This window comes from Dasypus novemcinctus, chromosome 30 (genome assembly GCF_030445035.2).
Source record: "Dasypus novemcinctus isolate mDasNov1 chromosome 30, mDasNov1.1.hap2, whole genome shotgun sequence".
NCBI classification, from domain to species: domain Eukaryota; kingdom Metazoa; phylum Chordata; class Mammalia; order Cingulata; family Dasypodidae; genus Dasypus; species Dasypus novemcinctus.
The window spans coordinates 27,691,540-27,702,164 of NC_080702.1; the positions used below are offsets into that span (position 1 = coordinate 27,691,540).

General features: G+C 52.3%; 1 long non-coding RNA gene across 1 annotated transcript; it reads left to right on the forward strand.

Annotated features, from left to right (window-relative positions):
* Positions 1-7,502: 7,502 nt before the first annotated feature.
* LOC111759705 (uncharacterized) lies at positions 7,503-9,045 on the forward strand. Its single transcript, XR_002793605.2, has 3 exons — positions 7,503-7,937; positions 8,382-8,492; positions 8,943-9,045. It is a non-coding gene; the product is annotated as an uncharacterized lncRNA (long non-coding RNA).
* Positions 9,046-10,625: the final 1,580 nt, after the last annotated feature.

Consider the following 10,625-nt stretch of genomic DNA (forward strand, 5'->3'; position numbering starts at 1 on the left):
TGGCCCGCCCTGTGCCTCGATGATCTCGCCTGTGAAATGGGGCAATTATAATACGTCACCTCATCGGGTTACCTGAGGTTTAACTGAGTAGTTCGTCTATGCAGCACTGCCATTTATTGGAATAATGGGAGAGTCGACCCTGGCATGTGTGTGTACCTGTCCCACAACTCTAAAGAGCTGGCAGTAGATATGTCAACACACCCGTGATTGCTCCTGTGCCTTCAGGCGCGTGTGATCACGTGTCTGAACGCCCGTGGGTCAATGTCCGTGTTGGGGACATCTCACACGTGTCTGACTTGTGCAGTAGCAATGGTGTCCCACCGTCGAGGTCCGTGTGTGCGGGACAGGCCGTGTCTGTCTCTGGGTGTGATTGTGTGTCTGACTCCCAGAGTGGGTCTGTGACTGCACGGGGGCGTGACAGCCTTCGCGACCCCCCCCCCCGTGTGGCTCTCTGACTGTGGGTGATTCTGACTGTCCCGGCCATGGCGTGACGGGTCAGACCCTGACAAGTGTGTGACCGTCTCTGACGTCGGGGGAGTCCGTGGACATGGCTGCGTGTCCATCCGTCAGTGTGTGTTTGTGACACTTCGTGTCCGATCATCTGTGAATATTTGTGTCAGTGTGTGCTGGTGACAGTGCGTGTCCAGTTGAACCCTGTGTGTCCCTGACTTGCACGGATGTGACTCTTCCCCGCCGTGGGTGTGTCAGTGCCAGTATACAACCCTGTGTGTGTCTGTTGTTGCACCTGACTCGCGTGTCTACGGGTCCCACGCCATCCACGCGTGGGTCTTTGTCTATTGGTGGCCATGGTGCCTCTCTCTCTGATTGCATCTCCCACCACTCCTTGTATATTGCTTCTGTGGTTGTATGTGTCACTGCCAGTGCCTACCCAGAGACAGCTGCATCCCCTGCTGCAGTGTCTAGGTACCCATTTGGGTCCCTCTGCCCTCCCGAGGGCACCAGCCCGTGATCGTGGATAATCATCTCGCCTAGGGGAACAGTGACCCTGGGGGGCCTGGCAATAGGGCAGAGGAGGGGCCTGCGGCACAGATGTGGCCGCAGGGTGGGGTCGGCGTCATGGTTCCACCCCCTGACTTGGCCTTGCTCCAGACGGGCTCCTGGGGGGTCCAGTGCTCTTGTGAGTGTCTGGGACCCCACGCCAGCTCCTTGAGCGGGACTCTGGGCAGAAGGGGCGGGGCCGAGTGGGAGGCAGGGGCGGGGCCAAGCCTGACCCCGCCCCTCTCCAGTTTCGAGTCCAGCTCCCTGGCTGAGGCAGCTGGCAGGCAGACCCCGCTGCAGCCTCTGCCCTCTTGTGGGACCCCGGCGCCCCCAGGATGGTTTGGGGCAGGACCCTCCCGTGGGCGTTTGGGTGAGAAAGGGAGCCCTCCGGGGAGTTTTCCAGAAGGAGCCTGGCTGAGCCCAGGAGCCTGACGGGCCAGCCAAGCACATTCCAGCCTCCCAGCGGAGCTGGCCAGGGTGCCAGGGACACCCCCTGTGTGGACCGCAGCTGATGCCTCAGACTGCCTGCTCTATCGGAGTTGGGGTCCAGTGGGTGGGACCCCAACCCTTCCCGGCCCACCTCAGATCCCTGCTGCAGCCCAGACCTGGCCCTGAGTCTCTGGAAATGGGGGGGTCGGATGCTCCTGTGTCGCCACTGTAGTTTCTCTCTTTGACTCCTGCTGCTGCCTGGAAAAAGCCCTGCAGACACCCCAAGATATCTCACCACCACCCCGCTCGCGCCTTTCAAGCCTACACAGTGTATTTAGGTTACTGAGTGTGGTGGGCTGAAGCTGTTTGTACCCCCAGGAAAACAGGTTCTTAAATCAAGTCGGTTTCTTTCTTTTTTTTTTTTTTTAAGGTGTTATGAACACTTGGTGTTTGATTGATATATATATTTAAAATTTATTTCTCTTCCCTTCTTCCCCTCCCCTATCTGCTCTCTGTGTCCACTCGTTGTGTGTTCTTCTGTGTCCACTTGAATTCTTGTCAGTGGCACCGGGAATCTGTGTTTCTTTTTGTTGCGTCCTCTTGCTGCATCAGCTCTCCGTTTGTGTGGCACAATTCCTGGGCGGGCTGCGCTTTTTTCGCGCTGGGCGGCTCTCCTTATGGGGCGCACTCCTTGTGCGTGGGGCTCCCCTACGCGGGGGACACCCCTGCATGGCACAGCAGTCCTTACGCACATCAGCGCTGTACATGGGCCAGCTCCACACGGGTCAAGGAGGCCCTGGGTTTGAACCCTGGACCTTCCATGTGGTAGGCGGGTGCTCTATCAGCTGAGCCAAGTCAACTTCCCCGAATCCATTCCTGTGGCCCTAAACCCATTATAAGTAGGATCTTTTGTTTTGTTTTGTTTTTTTAGATTTATTTATTTCTCTCCTCTCCCCGCCTCCCCCCGGTTGTCTGTTCTCTGTGTCTGTTTTGCTGTGTCTTCTTCTTTGTCCACTTCTGTTGTTGTCAGCGGCACGGGAATCTGTGTTTCTTTTTGTTGCGTCATCTTTCCATGTCTGCGGCACCGTTCCTGGGCAGGCTGCACTTTCTTTCATGCTGGGTGGCTCTCCTTACGGGGCGCACTCCTTGCGCGTGGGGCTCCCCTACGCGGGGGACACCCCTGTGTGGCACGGCACTCCTTGCGCGCATCAGCACTGAGCGTGGGCCAGCTCCACACGGGTCAAGGAGGCCCGGGGTTTGAACCGCGGACCTCCCATGTGGTAGGCGGACGCCCTAACCACTGGGCCAAGTCCGTTTCCCAAGTAGGATCTTTTGATGAGGCTACTTCATTTAAGGCGGGACCCACCTCGTTCAGGATGGGACTTAATCCTGTTACTGGAGTCCTTTATAAATGGAATGAATACGGAGCTTGTGGGAGAAAGCCATGGAAGCAGAAAGTGGAAAGCAACGAAATCCGGGAGAGACCAGCAGACGCCACCACATGCTCTGCCACGTGACAGAGGAGCCAAGGGTGGCCCTTCTTCCAGAAGAAAGCATCGCCTTGATGGTGCCTTGACTTGGACGTTTTCCCAGCCACAACTTGAGCAAATGCATTCCCATCGTTTAAGCGGGGATTGCTTGCAGCAGCCTAGGAAACCAAGACGCCGGGCGACAGTTTGGGAGCCCAATAGATCTAACTTGGAATCCCAGCCCTTCCTCTTTCAGCCGTGTCCTGGGACTCCTGGCATTCTCTCACCGTGCCTCAGTCTTTGCCTCTGTGTTGAGGAGGAAGTAAGATCATTTAAGGAACGAGGTGCTCAGTGGAGAGGAGTCGTCGTCATTATTATTAAGAGCAGGGAATTAGTCCTCCTGCCCCTATCCCTTCCTGCCTCCGTCGCCTCAGCTAATGGTGCACCTTTGTGCTCCACGTCACTCTTTTATTCTCTTCACGGCACTTACCACGCTTGGAAATTACTACCATAAGCTCAATGAGGACAGTGAGTTCTTTCTTTTTGCCCTCAAACATTTTTCAAAATTTAGATTTTATTTTATTTAAACTTTGGTGGTCAAGCACTATATTTATGTGTATATATCCCCCCACACCCACCCAGATGGCTCCCTCTGCTCATTGTCTCCGTTCGTCTTCTTTGGGAAGCACTGGGAACCAAACCCAGGACCTCCCATGTGAGAGGCAGGAGCCCAACTGCTTGAGCCACAGCTGCTCCCAACTTTTTTTTTTTAAGATTTATTTTTTATTTAGTTCTCTCCCCTCCCCCTCCCCCCAGTTGTCTGCTCTCTGTGTGCATTTGCTGTGTGTTTTTCTGTGTCCACTTGCATTCTTGTCAGCGGCACCGGGAATCTGTGTCTCTTTTTGTTGCGTCATCTTGCTGTGTCAGCTCTCTGTGTGTGCGGCACCACTCCTGGACAGGCTGCACTTTTTTTGTATGGGGCGGCTCTCCTTGCAGGGTGCACTTCTTGCGCGTGGGGCTCCCCTACGCGGGGGACACCCCTGCGTGGCACGGCACTCCTTGCGCGCATCAGCACTGCACGTGGGCCAGCTTACCGCATGGGTCAGGAGGCTCTGGGTTTGAACTCTGGACCTCCCATGTGGTAGGCAGATGCTCTATTAGTTGAGCTAAATCCGCTTCCCAACTTCTTTTTTAATATATATTTTTTATTGAAGTATATCACTCATACATGAACATATATAAACAATAAGTGTATAGTATAAGTTATGAACTTACAAAATAAACATGCCTGACATCCTGTAGGGGTCCCATACATCACCCCTCCACCAACACCTTGCTTTGTTGTAAAACAAATGTTTCAAACTATGCAAGGGCATCAACCAAATATTACAGCTAACTATAATCCATATCTTACCTCTGGTCAATTTTCCCCCAACTCACCCTATTTTTAAAAATATATTTTTATTACAGAGCTTGTGAACTTGCAGAACAATCTTGCACATGTGTAGACTTTCCACATTTCACCTCTTCACCAACACACCACATATTGGTTATAGATTATGAGATAATATCACCAGACTATTAACACCAGCCATGGTGTAGTGTACATTTGGCACACTTTTTCCATACCCCCGTTGTCAACATAGTGCCTCTTAGGCATGGATGTAAGAATATTACAATATTGCTGTTAACCACAGACCATAGGTCACTGCAGTTGTGTGTGGGGGGTTCATAGGAGCCCGGGGCTGTGCCCACCCTGCCATGAGAAGGCTCGGATTCATCCGACTGGTGTGTATTGTGTGCCCCCTTCATGCCAGGCACTCCTTTTTTTTTTTTTCCTCATATAGCTTTATTTGATTTAACTAAAACTACCTCACCTATGTTTTATCCACACACATCACTAGATTCTTCCATCTCACATCCATACTGGGACATACTCTCTCTTTCTAGACCAAAGATTTGCATTTTGGACTCTTCCATTTGATAAAGCACAGCTTTTCTGAATGTACATACATTGAGATATGAAATAATATGAAAACACATGTGGCTGAAAAAGAGTTCATGGGGTTAGTGAGATGAAATCTGTGCGTGCCCAGATGGGGCCATCTTGCCTGGGAAGTTCTGTGGGATTTTCAGGCTGTGGTTTAACGGTGAGAAGACGGTAACAGCAGGGAGGGAATGAAAAAAAAGATTCCTGACACTGGGGAGCTGACATTCCAGTGGGGGACACAGATAAAAGACCCATGTTCTCTAGAAATATTTTTTATAGCTTGTGCCCTGTGGCGATGGCATGGGTGTGTCCATATGTAAATTTTCACCCAGCTCTTGTTTATGATTTGCGCATTTTGCTTTATGTAGCAGCTTGCTAGAAAAGTTTACAATGTGATAAATGATTCATTGGGCAATAAGTTGCACACTTTTCTGGATGCATGATTGTTATGGGTTGAACGGGACTCCCCCAAAATGTGCTGAAGTCTTAACCCCCCCCATACCTGTAAATGTGACCTTCTATGGAAATAGCGTCATTGTAGATGGAATTAAGTTAAAATGAGGTCACGCGGAGGTAGGGTGAACCCTTAATCCAATATGATTGGTGTCCTTTTACTTGTTGTTTGTTTTTGGTTTTGTTTTAGGAGGTGCCAGGAACTGAACTCCGGACCTTCCCATGTGGGAAGCAGGCACCCAACTGCTTGAACCATATCTGCTCCCAATTGGTGTCCTTTTAAGAAGAGGAAATTTGGACACAGAGACAGACAGAAATAGAAAGAGACAGCCCTGTGAAATCAGACGCAGAGCCTGGAATTATGCTGCCTGGAACGGGGGAGTGCCCGGGGCCACCACAAGCCGGGAGGGAGGCAGAGAACAGATGCTTCTCTCCAGCCTTCAGAGAGAGGAAAGCACTGCCCACACCTTGCTTTGACTTCCGGCCTCTAGAACTGTGAGGCAATACATTTCTGTTGTTTTTCAGCTACCCAGTTTGTGTGGCACGTTGTTATGGCAGTCCTAGGAAACTAAGAAAATGATATACTCTAAAAGCCTGCTTAAAAAAACAAAAAAATCACATAGGGAAAAATGAAGCAGGGAAAGGGAGAAGATGTGGTTTGAAAAAGGGTGGTCGGGAAAAGCCTCGCTGTGACATTGGTCTTTGAGCAAACACCTGAAAGAGATCAGTGAACTGGCTATTTCGGGGTACACCTTGGGCGCAGGCAACGCCCCCACAGAAAGCCTGTGTGGCTGGAGCAGAGTGAACTGAGGGGGAATGAGGGCAGAGATGAGGTCAGATTGGGTGGGCATAGCCTTTCTCGGCAAAGAAAGCCCCAGTTCAGATGGAGTTCAGTGCCATGTCAGTTGCCCTACTTTAGAGTGTGTGGCCCTGAGTGTGATGGAGTTGGACTCAGGCATGATCTTTGTTCACAAGCCTCTCCTGTCACTTTTACCGGACCTGTGGTTGGCGCTGGGGTTTAGTGTATACTTGGGGGACCTGAATCTCTGGACCGTCCATGTGATAGCCAGGCCCTGAGCCTCAACAGACTTGCAATTCCTACACTCCGGTTTATTGGACTTACCCCACTCAACTAACACAGAGGTGAAGAAGGTCAACCACCGCACCAGGGAGCCAAGAGTGCCTACAACTGCAAGCAGGAGGACTGCATCCATCATCCATGTGGAATCTAAGCCCCCTCTTGATATAGAGGTGGAGTGGACACAACCATCCCAGGGTCCACAGAATGGAGGAATAGAGTATGGATTAGAGTGGACTTACTGATACTCTATTCTGGAACTAATGTGATTAGTAGTGGAAGTAAATTTAACACTGAGATGGCGAAAGTACCCATGGTAGCTGCTGAGGGTGGGAATGGGAAGAAGAGATGTGATGTGGGGGCATTTTCAGGACTTGGAGATGTCCTGGGTGGTGCTGCAGGGACAGTTACTGGACATTGTATGTCCTCCCATGGCCCACTGGGTGGAATGGGGGAGAGCATAAACTGTAATGTGGACCATTGACCATGAGGTGCGGCGGTGTTCATAGATGGATTCACCAAGTGCAATGAATGTCCCAGGATGATGGAGGAGGTTGTGGTTATGGGAGGAGTGGGGTGAGGGGGGTGGAGGGCATATGGGGACCTCATATTTTTTTCATGTAACATAAAAAAAAAAAAAAAGGAAAAAAAAGAAAGAAAGTCCCAGTTTTAGGCTGTTCTTAGCCTAGGCGGATTAGCATAGGCAGCAAGGGCTAATTGGCCCGGTAAAGCCACTTCTGCTGTCCCCCGGCCTGGAGACGCAGGGAACCCGCCTGCAGGCGGGAGAGAAAAAAAACCACAGGCTCTTAGGATGCCCCAAGGCTTCTGCGCAGCCGCAGCACATCCGCCTCGGCGGGACTCCTGTGATTGGCCGAGCCGAGGGGCGCTGGAGCCAATCGGCTGCCGAGCCTGGAGGGCTCGCATCCCCCCGCCCCCGCACGTTGACGGCCACGTGGGCCGCGCCGGGCGCACCACTGCCCTCTGCTGGGCGCTGCCTAAAACTCGCGCAGGCGTAGTTCGTTCTGCTCGGCCAGGGCTGGGGTGCAGGCGCGCGTGGGAGGGGGGCGGGACGCTGACCCGGCCCCCAGACCTCCCAGCGTCCCCCCCCAACTCTGGAGGCAGCCACCGTTCTTACTTTTCTTTCTTATCCTTCCAGAATAGTTGAGTGGAACCCAGGCGATTTACATATTTTAGGTATTTATCAACACAGCGCACATAGGCTCTGTACAATAAAGTCCTTGAAACAACTCTGAAAAATCGCACCTTTGCAGAGCGGAAGCCTGGCAGGCATCACCCTACCTTGCACCCAGGCTAAAGTTACCAGTGGTCCCTCACGCACCCCTGCTGTGATGGGACTGGGAAGCGCGCGTGGCCGCTTCGGTTCACAGGCTGGCAAAACCCTCTGTCAGATTATTAGACTGTGTGTCAGGCGACCAAATGGAGGGACGGTCTACCAAATAACTCTTCAAAAAAGCGGCAGAGGAATTTCCACAGCCCAGAAGACACTGAGGAGACAAAGGTAATGAGAGATCCTGGAATAGAAAAAAAAAAAAAGGTCATGGGGCGGGGGATTTTTTGCAAACTGGAGCAATCCGAATGCATCCTGGAATTTGGTTAGTAATATCATACCAAGGTTAAACTCTTAAGTGGGGGAATTGTAGGATGGTGACGTCAGCTCTATTTTGCAACTTCTCTGTAAGGCTAAAGTGATCTTAAAATAGAAAGTAAAAAACAATCAAGTCTAGGAAGTGGGCAGTATTCACAGTCCCATTTTCTATAGGAGGAACAGAGAGGTTAAGGTATCTGTCCGAGGTCACACAGCCAGGAAGCACCAGGACATGTTCCAAACCCACATAACATAGATTGGGAAGCCCCATTCTTTACCACAGTTTCAAGCTGCCTTTAGTTAATCAAAACAAAGTGTTGTCTGTCTGTCTCATTTGTCCCCTCTTAATGGATCTAGGGAGTGAATTGTTAAGCAAAGTTATTACAAGGCTCTCACACATATACCAATCTTCACACCTACAACTGAACTTCTTGGGAATATTCCAAAGAGGATTTGCTGGTTCAGAAGGTAAGGACATCTGTCATTTTGAAACCAATCAACAAACCGCCCACACCTCCCCACCAGCAGCTCCCCAGCACAGCATGTTGTCAAATGTTCTGACTTGTGCTAGTCTGCAGTTACCTGTCCACTCTCTTAGAAAGCTCAGTTGTTCATCCAGATACCTGTTCCCACGACACGTCTCCTTGCAAAGCTCAAGCCTGGACAGGGGAGCAGGTAGCTGTAGAATGGTGTAGAAAAACTGACGCCTCAGCACCCGCCCCCATCCCTCCCTCCCAATTGCTCTTCGGGGGAGGGGAGGAATGGAAACGAAAAGGAGACCCCCCCACCTCAGCTGTCCTCCGTCCATCCAGGAGGTGCTGGGATGTTATGCAATTCCTTTGTGCGTGATTAAGCCTCAATATTTCAGCTAGACGTGGGTTTGAACCCCACAGTCAAAGCCCCTCTCTGCCTTCACAGAGTTTCTCTTCTTGTGGGATGAAGGACGTAACAAGCAAATACGTGTCTCCTATGTCTGGAGATGAGAAGAAGAAAAGGAAAGCAGGCAAGGAGATAAAGGGTGGCGGGGGCTATTTTTTTTTAATTAAAAGATTTTATGGCTAAACTACCCGCTGTCAGCGCAGGTGCCTGCCCTCTTACAGTCTGGGGGCGGGGGATGGTATGATTTTAGAGGAGGTGGGCAGGGAGGGCCTCCCTGAGGAGGTGACATTTGAGCAGAGACGTAGGCAAAGCGAGGGAGAGGCGAGGCAGGCATCCTGGGCTGCAGGCGGGAGGAACTGCTAGTGCAAAGGTCCTGAGGCGGGAGCATGTTTTGGATCCAAGAACCAAGCCTTGGGGAGCCGAAGTAGCTCAGTGGTTGAGCGCCTGCTCCCCAGGTACGAGGTCCCACGTTCGATCCCCGCTACCTCCTAAAAACAAACAAACAAGCAAACGAAAACACCGCGCCTGGAAGGATCAGCAGGAGCTCGGGAGAGCAGCTTGGCCTCTCTGAGCCTTGAATTCCCCGATGGAGAAAGCAGGTCCGGTTTTTCCACCTCGCGAGGGCGGCGGTGAGGGTTAAATGCGATTGTGTCTGGTTCGGGGCCTGACAGAGGGGGCGCTCCTGAAACGGAAGCAATTGTGAATAAGGGCCCCCGCTGGGGGGCCAAGCTAGGCGCGGAGGGGGCTGGCAGGGCAGAGCTGCCCGGGATTAGCAGGGGCAGGTGCGGATCCAGAAGTGTGTGTGTTTAAAACGATTCTTTAATGAATGCCTAAGAGTTGCCACCTGAAAAGGTGTTACTCAGATGTGTCCTCTCTCTAAGCCAAGCTCTGCAAAGAAACTCACCTTACCTTCCCCCTGATGTGAGACATAACTCCCAGGGATGAGCCTCCCTGGTACCAAGGGAATCTCAACACGGTTAATCAGCAATGCATTTGGAGAAAGAACTTGACCAAAAGGGGAAAATACTAAATAAAATGTACTCTTTATGGTTAAAAATAAAATAAAATAAATAAAATAAAATAAAACAATTCTTAGAGTCGGGGAGGTTTTAGGGAACCCCAGTGTAGGGGGAGGCAGAGGTGGCTGCCCGCCACCCTCGGGGGAACCCTAATTTCTTACAAGACCCCACACTTCTCTTTTTTTTTTTTTTTAAGATTTATTTATCCCCCCCCCCCCACTCCCCACTTCTCATTTCGATGGGAAACTGAGGCACAGAGGCGCTGGCGCCTGGGAAGTGCCCGACTGGAGCCCAGGAGGGCAATGCACACCAGCAGGCAGAGATCCGGGAGCCCCGGGGTTCAGGCGGCGGGATGGGATCGGGGGGTGGCCCTGAGAGCCCCCGTCTCTGCCTCCAGCCTCGTCCCCCAGAGCCACAGAGACAGGGAAGCAGGGAGCCAGGCCAATTCAGAGGCACAGAGTGACAAAGGGGGAGACCCACTTTGGTGACTCAGAAGGGGGGGGGGGGCCGAGCCTGACCCAGCCAGGGCTGCCCCGTGGCGGGGGGCGCCGAGAGCCCCCCCCCCCAGCCCGCCCCCGTCGTGCCTGGGCTATGACCTCAGAGCCCGCGCGGCTGCTATAAATGGCCAAGCGGCCGCCGACCAGGGGGCGGGGCCGAGTGAGTCAGCGCGTGACGTCACCGCCGCCCGGGCCCCGCCCCCCCC